General features: G+C 47.8%; 1 protein-coding gene across 1 annotated transcript in view; it reads left to right on the top strand.

Moving 5' to 3' along the window:
• The window catches only part of GALNT17 (polypeptide N-acetylgalactosaminyltransferase 17), a 227,173-nt gene that overhangs the window by 133,332 nt on the left and 80,691 nt on the right, over positions 1-13,150 (top strand). The gene's annotated exons all lie outside the window — the stretch shown is intronic.

Genomic DNA, 13,150 nt, shown 5'->3' with positions numbered 1-13,150 from the left:
TGTGAAGGCTCTCTAAAAATGCAATTTCAATTAATGCTGGTTTGTCTGAGAATCAGAAAGCAGTTTGGATTGGAAGGTGTGGAGTGTGTCCTTACGGTATGAACTCATTGCAGCCCTTGGTTTGGTTGAACAGTCTTTGGATTTGCAGGACTCTGCAGTCGATCCACGGAGAAAGGTTTCCCCGCTAATCCGACTTCTTTTCTAGGAGTTCAGACACTGACATCCACTCCCTCCAGTTTTTTTCAAGAGGGTGGATTCAATCACAAAGTCTGGATTTGAGTAAAGCCTGCAGCGTGCTGGAGGTCTGCCAGGGAGAACTGCAGATCCTTTCCCCCCGGGAATCTGGTGCTGCCTAACTTTTAGGCAAAACACAAACAGAAGAGTCAGCCTTTTTGGCCATGAACGTATGATGGCGAGGGACAAACGCTTTGTTAGCAAAACGAGAATGGCAAAGCACTTGGGATTCCCTGTATAAAATGTCACCTTTCTCTAGAAAACAGAAGCAGCTCCCTCTCTGCTCCCAGCTGCTTTTTTGCGCCTCAAGCTACAAAACCATATTTCAGAGCTCAAAGACCCGACCCTCTCAGTGCCCCTCCGCACAGCCTGCACCGTGCCGGGTGACGGGCGCTCACAGAGTCATAGAACTGTAGAATGGTTTAGGTTGGAAGGGACAGGCCACCTTCAGTTACCCAATGGACTTCCCGGGTCAGTCCCCTCCGCCTCCCGGAGAGGAGCCCGTGTCCAGCCTGGGGTGTGGGAACCAGCCTTCCCTTCACCTTCTCCATTTTTGTCCTGGGAACCTTGTGGCCGAATTAGCTGTGAATTGCAAGAAACCACAAGCAAACGTGGCTAAATGAACATTCATGCTGCCGTCTCCAGTTTGAGTAGTCAGTGAATCACGTTATATTCCTTGTGATGAGAATTTGAAGGGGAAAAAGGACCTATTTTATGCATTTCCTTTGCTCCCTGAGGATGCTGACTTCAAATGAGCTCCCATCACAGTAAGTGTGTAAGTGACATCCTGGCTCTTCGTCAGGTCTAATTCTTCTTGGGTTGATGCTGCCTTTGCACATGGCTGAGCCCATTCATTCTGACGTGCGCAGTCCCCTAATTATCAGGTGCCAGAGAGCGCAGGCTGGCTGATGATGTACAGTAGTTGCTTACGTGAGCAACCTCTAATTCAAACACTTGTTTTTTTTTTTCCTAAATGTTGAAGGTGAACTCTTGCCGCCAAGGAGCTTGCGAAGAGTTTTGCCAACAACTTGAAGAGGGCCTTGAATCCAAATTCTCCATTTAGAAATTTCAGTGCAGTTGAAAAACCCCAGTGACACAATACCCAAACCCAACAACAACAACAAAACCCCACCTAAACAACCCACAACAAACTGATCTCAGGAAGAACTTCTTTGCTGTGAGGGTGGTGAGATGCTGGCCCAGGTTGCCCAGAGAAGCTGTGGCTGCCCCATCCCTGGAGGGGTTCAAGGCCAGGTTGGAGGGGGCTTTGAGCAACCTGGTGTGGTGCCCAGGGCAGGGGGTGGGACTGGATGGTCTTTGAGGTCCCTTCCAACCCAAACCATTCTAGGATTCTGTGACTCTAAGTGAGTTCATGTGGAGCATGCCCCATTCCAGCAGGAGTCAGTCACAGGTGAGACTGTTGTGCTCAGGCTTTGAGCTTTGTACCAGCTTGAATTCAGTAGATCATCTACAACTATTCCGTTGCTCGCGCTGTGATCAGTGCTGCTTCACCCCACCTTTTCAAAGAGCTCCTGCATCAGAAGTTGTGCTCCCCAACCTGTGTGCGACTGTGGGAAGAAACGCACAGAGCCTTAAAACTTTCATAGGTCTTTTGGTGTGATAAATGCACCTGGGATGGGATGTGATTTCTGCTTTTGAAGCCACTTTTGAGGCTCTAAGTTGTCTGACCCTTAAACATGCAGTTTGGTTAAATCCGTTTGCAAATATTGGGACGTCTGATTTGCGGTTGGGTAGATCTGCTCTAATCCAGGTGGAGGTGAATCCAAAATGGTCTCTCCACCTCTGAGTTTCCTTACCTGGCAATCATCTTTACCAAATCTGCGTTTACATTTCGATACAGTTCTTCCCATATTAATTTTTCTTTTCTATCTGCTTCGCTCAGTGTTTAAAAGAAAATAAACCCTAAACCCTGAGAAATGAGAATGACATTTACTATTAAATGCTGGAGGCACAAAATGTATCTATTATATTTCTCAGGAATTGTGCTTCTGCGCTATGGATGCGTGAAGGGTAAGATAAACCTGAGAGCTGCCCGCCCTAGGAATAGGCTCGTATCAAGTAGTTGTCAAAATAAATGCATTACTCAGCTGCTTTGAGGTGCTTGCAGGGCTATTTCAGTGCACTCTCATTTACCCACAAAGTGAAACTGCTCCATCTGTCAATAACCATTACTCACGTCCCTATTCTTAGCACCAGCCTATCGGGAACCTAAACGCATTTGCTTAAATTCTGTCTGCAGAAATATCTCTGAAATTCCCAATAACTCCAGTCTCCTGAATCTTTAACTTCAACATCCATTACAGCGATTTATCGGAAAGCCACGGGGCTGGGCAAAACTAATAATGAGTAGCTCGGCCGTCACCCAACGCCTATTTCTGATAGTGCCTTGAAGTTAGTGTTTAGGAGGCATTTAGGTTTAGGGGGAATTTAGTGTTTAGGAGGTGCTTGGAATGTTCGAAGGAAACTCAAAATCACAGAATCTTCATGGTTGGAAAGGACCTCTGAGATGACCGAGTCCAACCACACACACACAAAAGACCCCCACAATCTCAGGCACTAGAGCATGCCCTGAAGTGCCACCGCTACACGTTTCTTAAATATCTCCAGGGATGGTGACCCCACCACCTCCCTGGGCAGGCTGTTCCAGTGCCTGACCACTCTCTCAGTAAAGTCATTCTTCCTAATATCTAATCTAAACCTCCCCTGCCCCAACTTCAGACCATTTCCTCTGGTCCTGACCAGGGGAACCTCGGACCCAGTCGGTGAGTTGGGGTTCACTGTAGGTTTCTATCTTGTGCAAAATAAGCCTCTCATGGAAGAGGTGCCCTGTGAGTGCGTTCACGAGCACGGCTGGGCCTAACGATGACATTAATCTTTCACTGCGCTTTTATTCATGTTGTTTCTTAGGGGCCAGCCGAGCTGCCAGGGACTTGTGCTCTCTTCCTGCCTGCCAGGGGAATTGCTTTTTAACTCGACTTTGTGACAGCCCACGGTTTCGTTGGTGTGTTTGTCCCCAGACGCGTGGTTTTGGCTTGCAGCATCTTTGCTGCAGGCGATGATTCACCAGGAGAGGTTTCTCTCGTGATTTCTGGGGTTTGGCTTGGGTGTTCAGAGAATAAAAATGACATTTCAGCCGTAAACAGAGCAGGTTCGTTGTAGAGTGATGCTCTCACGCATGGCCCTCAGAGCCTATCTGCATATTATGACCACCTTTAAAAAGTTGATTTAACTACAACATTGCAGTTTCTGTCATTTTATATTTCATAGTCACTTGGAGCAAGTTTAGAAGCTGGAGGAGTATTCTGGTGTAAATGCTGCATTGGAGAAACGCTTTTTGGGCTTGTGCAATTAATCCTGAATGTCTTCCTTGCGCTGACAGGTATCTTCATCCAAGAAGGATGAAAAGGAGCCGTGGAGTTGGGATGGGACCCAGCCACGGGGCAGTACCTGCCTTCCCAATCCCCTGCTCAGCCTGGTCCATCTAGATGTAAGGGCTTTGCGTGGTGATGGGGTGGTGGCACAGCCTCCTCCTGCTTGGGTTTATGGAAGAAAGCAGTTGTGGGTCATGGCTCTGAGCTCATTCCTCTCCACGTGAAGAGAAGGTGAGAGCAGAGCCCCTGGGAGAGCTCACTAAGATGTGGGAGCCCAGCAAATTAAAGAGGGACACTGATTTTCCCCTTCTAGGACACGACACGCTGCCCGTGTCCCATTTTGGGTACCGAGGCCTTTGGCAGCTGGGACCAGAGTGAAGGATCAGGGGGTTGAATCGTGATCCTTCAGCTCCAGCTCGCTGCTTTAACCAGGGCACATTTTGTTGCTGCCTTGGGCTGAGAGTTGTGGCCAAGGCAAAGAAGTTTATTTACCTGCGCAATTTGATCGCTGTGATTTTTATGCCGGGTGGAGAGGGAGAACAGGACTGAAAGTCAACAGCTTTGCTGCCCTTGAGAAAAAAATATATTCACGTTAAAAAAAGAAAAGTAAATAACATGTTCCTGTTAAGTGCCTGTTAGTTATACATATTACATCTAAAAGTAATTATCATTTAATTAGCAGTCTAGCAACAGTGGAAGGAGATGAAGTTACAGTTACGTTGCATGTATTACTGATAGCAGGTGGAGGGGGGGATTCCTGATGAGGCAGTGTCTGCAGAAGGCATCTGGGGTGGTGTGAGCAGCACCACGGCCCTGAACCCACCGGGGCTGGGGGTGGCAGAGCCCCAGAGGTGGGACCGAAACGTGCCCACTGCAGGTTCTCCATAACCGCTGTCTGCTTTGTCCATAAGGAATCAGATGTTCCCATTTGAAAAGCAGTGGGATCAGGATTAGGTACCAGATTAGACGGGCACGTGCAGTCTTCGACACCCAAACTCTGCTCTCCATCCCAGGTATTTCTCAGGATAAACATTTGGTCTTTTTTTTTTTTTTTTTCCTTTTCCTGCACCAAGCATTTTGTTGTAAGTCAGAGGTCGGGAGGGTCAAAAGATCACACGTTAGAGGAAATCAAGTACAAGAAATCTTTTACTTTCATAGGGGTGAAATCCCAGCATTTGCCGGCTCTCCTGTCACTGGGATTTTTGAAGTCGTGCAAATGCAAATCCTTAAATTTAGGACTGTATAAAAACATAGTCTTCTTGAGGAACTGGGAAATGGTTTAAAGATGTTGGCTCTGTGTGGTAAATCCAAATATCTAGGAGGGCTGGTGAAGGTGCCTCCTGTTCTGCTCAGAGCTGCCCAATGAGGTGGATTTCAGTCGCTGCCAATTAGCAGAAATGAGGTTTTAAACTACCTCTGGCGAAACTTTGAAGGCAGTCCCTGACATTGCCCTGGGGAGTTCTGCATCTCTAACGTGGAATAAATAGGTCTGATTTGCATAGACAAACACTACCCTTTTAATGAAAAGTTCATGTGGGCTTGAAAAGCCCTGAGTAAGCTGTTCAGAAGGGTGTGTGCCACTTGTGTTGAGGAGGCGACTGATAGTCGATAGTAGGAAGAGACCGTGACCTTCTGTTGATTAATCTATAAAGGTATGTGCTCTCCTTCCCCACCCCGCGTTAAGTAACAGCAGCTTTTCCCGTGCTCCGTGTGGTGATACACAGGCTCTGATTTACTCTCACCTCCCGCCTCAGATTAAAATTGCAAATGGCTTTGTTTTGCTAGAATTTTATCTCATGTTGGTTAACATTTTTTAGTTAATGAGATAGAAGAAAACATCTATTTTCCTAGTGGAGCTGAGGCTTTGTGGCTTAGCTCCTGGGTTTGATTACAAGATGTGCTCCGGCTGGATAATTTCTGTGCAAGTAAAATGTAACAGCAATTTCCAGACCTGCTTTGAGTGTAAAACCTTTAGGGGACCAGTCATAGAGGAAAAGTAAAACCGGGTTAACTAAATACTGTGCCTTTCTGGCTCTTCATCCATGCTAATCCTGTGCCCCTCTTTGTATTCTGTCTTGATGTGCAATAGCTTTCCAGACAAGGAAAGTATTTTTCTTGCTGTATTTTATGCATTTTCCCGTGTCTTCCAATACGAGCCAGTGCGTACATGAAAATCGAGCTCTGTTTTATCTCAGCTCCAAATCTGAGACTTTGTGTTGCCTCTCCTCCAGGACTGTCCCTCATAAATCACTATGAGTGATCACTGTTATTGCCCCCAAATCTGCCTTTGTGAATAAATGGGACACCGTTAGGGGTCAAGCCCCGCCGTACTGATGTTTGCAAATGCACGGTCCTGTGGTGGGAGGGAGCCTTTTCCCGAGCTCTAGGGGGCTCATCGGTGTGGCAAAGGGTCCCCACCAAGTGTGACAGACTGGGTTTCCCCCTGGGTGCCTGTCTCTGCCTCCAGGAATAGCTCTGCAACTGCCATTAAATTAGCTAAAATGAACAGCCATTCTTTAAGTATATCCCAGGGGAGACTCCTGTAATTGCAACTATTTCCTCAAAACCATTCCTGAACAGAGACTGAGTCCCACCCGAAGGGTAACTATCAAATTTACTTTCTCCAAGGTGACTTCTTCAGGGTTTGTGCTGTGAGACTCAAAACTGCACATCTCAAAATCCCCGTGTATACGGGGAGCACAGGACTGGGGATGTCAGAGGTACCACCTTGGGCTATTCCCAGCGCTCGGGCCAGTGATGGAGAATGGCCCGAAACTCTTTCCGCAAATCCTCATGACCCCGAGCAAGGCTCGCTCCCATCACACGGCTGTTGGTCTGGAAGGGTTTCCTGAGGCTGGGGTCTTTTGGTGAGCACCCAACAAGGTGGCTGTGGGAGGTGGTTGGGCGGTTGGCACATGGCCTAAGTGTCTTCTGCTTCCAAGCTGCTGTGGAAATGGGGTGAGACCTGATCCGTGTAATGGAGATCTTTGGGGCTGGAGTTTTGCTTCAGCTGACAAAATACATAGAGTTGGGGATGATTGTTACCTGCACACGAGCATTTTGACAGCCTGTAGCAGCACACTGAAAACTCCTGCTAGAACTGCTGAAGAAACAGGAGCATGGAGGTGGATGCTCAGGCATCCAGTATTTTTAGTGCTGGGACATCCTTGGGTTTTCTAGAATCCACAAGGAAAGAAAATGCTTTTAGGCAGTGACCTCAGCAGCAGTTTTTACCCTGGAGGGGAAATTTTGCAGTTGAGTTATAGACCTGAAGCTTGGACGTGTAAATAGAAACCTGTGTCAGAGTCGCAAACCATCTAAGCCCACCGTGGGCACCACAAGGGTGTGCGCGCAGGTTCCTCGCTGCTGCCGGCTTCAAGCAAGGCTAGAAACAAGCAAATTGGGGGTGCGATTCCTCGCTTAGAAGGTTATTAACTACCAGTGCTTTTCTCACCATAGATGACTTAAATTGGGGAGGGTCTGGCGTAGGTAACAGTATCGGCAGTTAATTCTGCAGCTCCAGTGTGGAAGTCACTGAAGTGATTTATAAAAGCTTTTTTTTGAGGAGCATCTAGGTGTTATACTCGTGTGACAGATGAGGAAACAGGGGTACAAAGAAGTTAAATGCTTTGCCTGAGGTCCCCGAGCGAGCTGCCTCTTGACGTGGAAATGGGAGTGGGCACACAACAGCGGCAAAGTCAAATCCATCTTGAGCAAGGTCACAGACGTGGGTAGATATAATAGGCATTTTAAAAAATACATAGTTTTCACAGCTTCTTTGCCATTAAAAGTTTAACTCGTATTAATCTCCAGTAAATTCAGGAAAGGCGTTCAATCTAGCATCTCTTTTATGTGGTATCTCTTATTTTTAATTTGTTTCGCAGATTCTGTAGTACTTAGCAACAGCGGGAAAATAAACCCATTTGAAACAGACAATTAACCAAGGTCACTGGGGCAGGGAAGCTAGAATTATTCAAGAAACAACTATTGCAGATGCCATCCTGGGGATAATATTAAGCAAGGTACGCTGCTGTGGGCGAGAATGCCGTTCCTTCCTAGAAATTTTATTACATTCTTGCGAAAGGCATCCAGCTTTCATCTGCCCAAGCCATTACGCAGGCGGTGAAGGGAAGCCGAGAGTGTGGCTCCTGCCTGACTCCGCATCTGCATGTGGATGCCCCGCCGCAGGAGGCAGAGGCAATATGTATTTCTCCTTTGGAGATGCGCTTCGTGTGTGACATTAGTTTTCGGGCTTTTGTGATCAGCATCCTGCCCTGGTGTGCTGCTGTTACCCGCCTCCCGTGGCTGCCCTGGCACTCAAACCCTCTTCCATTACTGCAAAGTTCTTAAACTAATGGGCTGAAATTCACTTTTAAAGCAAATACTGCTCCATAGAACACACCCAGGCCGTGTTTGCCCTGCATGTCTGCTTTTGGGAGAAGCTGGGAGAGGGATGAAGGGGGACACAGGGGCACCCTGCATTTCCTAGAATCACAGAATGGTGGGGGTTGGAAGGGACCTCTGGGGATCATCTCGTCCAACCCCTGGCAGAGCAGAGTCACCCAGAGCAGGTTGGACAGGACACGCATCCAGGTGGGTTTTGAACATCTCCAGAGAAGGAGACTCCACACCCTCTCTGGGCAGCCTCTTCCAGGGCTCTGCCACCCTCACAGCAAAGAAGTTTTTCCTCATGTTGAGATGGAATTTCCCATGTCCTGGTTTGTGCCCGTTGCCCCTTGTCCTGTCCCCGAGCACCACCGAGAAGAGTCTGGCCCCATCCTCTTGCCACCCGCCCTTTAGCTATTGCTCAGCATCGATGAGATCCCCTCTCAGTCTGCTCTTCTCCAGCTGAACAGCCCCAGGGCTCTCAACCTTTCCTCAGCAGAGAGATGCTCCAGCCCCTTGATCATCTTTGTAGCCTCCACTGGACTCTCTCCAGCAGTTCCCTGTCCTTCTTGAACTGGGAGGCCCAGAACTGAACCCAGTGCTCCAGCTGTGGCCTCCCCAGGGCAGAGCAGAGGGGGAGGATGACCTCCCTTGAATTGCTGGCCATGTTCTTTTTAATGGCCTCCAGGAGACCATTGGCCTTCTTGGACACAAGGCTTATGGTCAGCTTGTTGTCCACCAGGACTCCAAGGTCTGTCTCTGTAGAGCTGCTCTCCAGATGGTCAACCCCTAACCAGTCCTGGTGCATGGGGTTCTTCCTCCCCAGGTGCAGGGCCTTTGTTGAACTTCATAAGGTTCCTCTCTGCCCAACTCTCCAGCCTCTCCAGGTCTCGCTGAATGGCAGCAGAGACTTCTGGTGCGTCAGCCACTCCTCCCAGCTTTGTGTCATCAGCAAACGTGCTGAGGGTACACTCTGTTCCCTCATCCAGCTCATTGATGAATATGTTGAGTAAGTTATTTGCCCTCGCAGTTGAGGAGCTCATGGGGAGGAGGGATGCGAGGGGAGGGATGGTGCCAGGCAGGAGGGTGCTGCCTCGTCTGCATCCTCATCCATACTGGTGCCTCCTGGATGTGGCTGCCCTTCTCTGAGGACAGGGGAAGGGGAGCAAAGCATGGTGGTGTGGTAGAGCTGATGAAGTTGGCAGGACAGGCCAGGGAGGTTTCTCTTTGGAACTCTGGTTCTCTCTGCTGGCCTCGCCGTTTCCCTGTATGGGGAGTTGTCTTGCCTTGTCGTCATCTTGTTTCAGAGAAGAACGGGGTCATTCCCAGCTCCAGGCTCTGCCTGAACCTCTCCTGTCACTGCCTCGCCACCAAGGTCCCCAAGAACCAAGGCAGGTCCCAAGGGTGCGGATGGTCACTAAGCCAAGTGCAATTGAAAAATGGGCTTCTTGTTTTCCAATTCATTTTTAATTGATTCAGTTGATCTCCTCTGCCATTTCTCTGCCCCCTAAACCCTGAGGGACCAGAGGTTTCCTCTGTGGCTTTGCAGCAGGACCACCTGCAGATCCCCGTCAGAACAGCGCATCGCCTGGGGACGGTGGCAGCCCCATGGTGGCCCTTGGAGCACTGCCACTCTGCTACCCCAGAGCTGTCCTGCTGTGGTCAGACTGGGCCCAGTGCGTGGTCTGCAGTGGGTTGGACCGGCCAGGAAGGCAGCCGAAGTGGGAGGACTCCATCCTGAAGTCCCCGAGCCCCCGGGACGCGTCTTGTTGCAGAGGGTTTTGCACAGTCTTTGCCCCATGGAGCTGCTGCTGGGGTCTGAGTAACCCTGGCTTGTGACCAGAGGGGTCAGTCCTTAACGTCACACACTTGTATTTAATTTCCATGCACGTATTCTCTTGTTTTAAACCTGTGTTACTCATCCTGGTCTTTATTTATCGTGCAGTGTGTTCACTGTGCCACAAATGCAGAAGAACACGACTGTTGTCATGTTGTTGCACTGACAGTTGTTTCTGTTAGCAAGTCAGGTCCTTAATTTCATGTATGACCGAAAGAAAATCAAGTGTTTTATCACAGGGTGCCATATAAAAACAAAGACGGTGTTCTTCCTTACCCTGGTGTCATCAGGGAAATAATAGATCGGAATATTTAAAGCTGCGGGCTTAATTTACCTGAAACGTTCTACATATCAGTTGGTTGAATTTAAGCCACGGAGCTCAGAGTCTCCCAGTGTGTCCTGCCGAGATGCTGGCTCCCACCAGTGAGCCTCAGCTGACACGTGGAGGTGAAGCCAAGGCAGCAGACATGGGAAACTGTCTGTGTTTGGGATAAGCCTGAGATCTCCACATGGAAGATGAGATGTATGGATTTGGTATGTTCGATTGGGAACGGCGAGTTTGGGAGAGGGACCAATAGCACCTTTCTGGGCAGGTAAAGGACCATCCCAAACGTGCTAAACGCGGTGCCGTGTCTCCTAAAGCCCTGGAGTTGTGTTGTTGAAGGTGAGCAACTCCATGATTGACGTTTATTAAAAACAACAGCAGTTTAATGGAAACTGGACACCCCAGCAGTTCTTAAAGCATGTTCTCAGTCTTCTTGCGCTCAGTGGTATGACCGCTAATTATTTTTTTAATATCCTTTTTCTACGTATTTCATAACTTGCGCTTTAGTATAAAATTGGAAGCAAAATCCAATTGTGGAGGAAAATTAATTTCCTTGAATTGAAGAAGCAATCTACTTGAGACTTTTTAATCATTAGATGATAACTGTGCACTAAAGAAAGGAAGACCATTAAAGTAACTTAATAGACTGGGATAAACGTTTTTCCCTGTATCTTCTTCATCTTTATTTAGAGATTCATGCTGAGGATATTTCATAAAAGCTGCTCTTCTTGACCTTCCGTCACTTAATGTATGGAGGAGCCAACCAAAATAATGGCAAGGAAGTGACGCTGTGGATTTCTGGATACAAAACCGATAATTCTGCTAAACATCTCCGTACATCCCTTCCTGCCAAATTCTGCTTTTCCTTTCTCATTAAAGAAAGAATAGCTATCGGGACGAATAAAAATGCATTTAGCTGAGCTGAGCTGTGTGTGATTTTTAAAAACAAACTGTGTTAATGCTTTTAATTAAGGGGCAGAGGAACAAGAGGCTTTATCAGCTCTTTGTCTGCAGGCCATTATTTCCTTGTGGATGGGCTATCCGTTATTGTAACCGTCCACCTTTTTGAAGGATTTACTATGAAATCAAATGGTGTTTTTATTTAAATTGTTGAGCGCCGCTTGATTCCTCATTTATTTAATATGGAGGCATTGTTACAAAGAAGAATGTAGCACTTAATTTGTATTGCTTGAGGGAGCTCAGACCCGCTCGGGAGCGCTGCTTTGCATGCCTCACCGTGCCCTGTGTGGGAAACAGAAGGTGCAGCACAACGAAGGAGAGGAAAATCTGAAGGTGAGGTTAGAAAAATCCCAATCAGGCTGTTTCCAAGAGCGATTTTGGAAAGGGTCGGTGGCTCTGTGGTCTATAAAGTGAAGTCATGTTGCAAAATAATGATGGAAAAAGCTTTCCTGGGCGACAGCTCTCGTGCATGGCTGTTGAGCAGCTTCCAGTTCAGAAAACCTTGTTTATCTGGTGGTGAGTTCCCAGTGGTCCACGTTATTGGATCAGAAATGCAGTTTAATGTGTCTGAAACTTTAATCTTTTTTTTTTTCCTGGCTTTAGCTGTTCTCAGGGTGTCTTTAACAGACCTAACAAGTTTTGACTGGAGAAGTCAAAGATTCCCATGCTCCCCCACGCCTATTCCCAGTGGGGGAGATGAACTGGATTGTTCATGCTCCGTGTAAAACCAGAGCAACCTACCCTTCTGTTTAATTCCAGGAGGTAATCTAGGGTAATGGAGCTATTAGATTTGGCATCTCTAAGGTGGTTATCATTTCAGAAAGAATTGTTTCTGCTAATGGCAGTTAACTTGCTACAAATAAAGCAGTAGAATTGAAATCTTAAGTACTAGAGTGGCAGCAAACCATGAAACATTATACTGCTTATTGGAAGGAAGGCCGAGCTGGCTGTCAGGGAAGAAATCTATTGAAAAAATCCTCTGACGGATTCCAATTCCAACTAATTTAATATGGCAGCAGCATTCAGCTGTTCTACCAGTCTATTAAAAGTATTAAAGTGTCTATAAATAAGAATACTTGAGTGGCTGGAACTCTTCATCCAAGGAGCTGGAGGGTTTCACAAAGATTGATTTGGCCAGTCCTTGGGGGTTATTGAGCCCGGGGGCTGCCCGGGGGGCACAGGGGACCCCAGATGCTCCTCTGGTGGATACAGGCAGTTGGTGGGGTGGGGATGGAGAGGTTGAGCCTGATCTTTGCCATCTGTGAGCTATGTCTGGGTATGTTCAAGGCTGCTTTCCTCCTCTGCGAGCTGTGACTCCCTAGTTCAACCTTGAACGTGCTCCACAGCATGGACAAGCGTTGAAACGTGCTTTGAGACAGGACTCTGGGGCTGCTGTTAAAATACATGATCCCATTGCCCATTTCTACCTCAAGACCAGGTTCCCTCTGGAGAACAGACATTTTGAAGTGCTGTGAGATTTCCAGGTGCACAGGCCATTGGTGTTACACCCTGCAAGTCTTTCCCAGGCGGCATGAGGCGAGTATCCCCTGGGCCCAGGCAAGGAGCTGCAGAGGTGATGGCCACCTCATCCTGCATGGTGGGACTTCCCCCTGCTCGAAGCTTTGAGCTCAGGGTGGGCAGGGGCGTCCCATACCTCCCCATGGCACGGCTTAACTGTAAAATCCATTGTCTCCTCCCTGCTGATCCCTCTAAATGGATCCTTGATTTTTTTCTTTACAGCATGGATTCAGATGAAAGCAAGTTAGAGGGAAGAACAGTTTTTATACTTCTATTTTAGTACAGAAAATATCCCAGGGGGTAAACTTTCCACATACCGTAACCGCAACAGATTAGTGTATCCCCAGGCAGCAAGAGCATAATGATACGGTTTTGTTCAGTGCCATGCTCTGTGGCAAAGTGTGATTTTATGGAGAGGGTCATGAGTGTTTAACCATTCAAAAAACACCACCAAACGTGATCTCAGCTTGTGTGAATCAGAACAGCATCCTTGTCTCA

This window comes from Numenius arquata, chromosome 18 (genome assembly GCF_964106895.1).
Source record: "Numenius arquata chromosome 18, bNumArq3.hap1.1, whole genome shotgun sequence".
Lineage (NCBI taxonomy): Eukaryota > Metazoa > Chordata > Aves > Charadriiformes > Scolopacidae > Numenius > Numenius arquata.
Note: the sequence above shows the minus strand (reverse complement) of the source record. Positions and strands in the feature narration are given on the sequence as shown.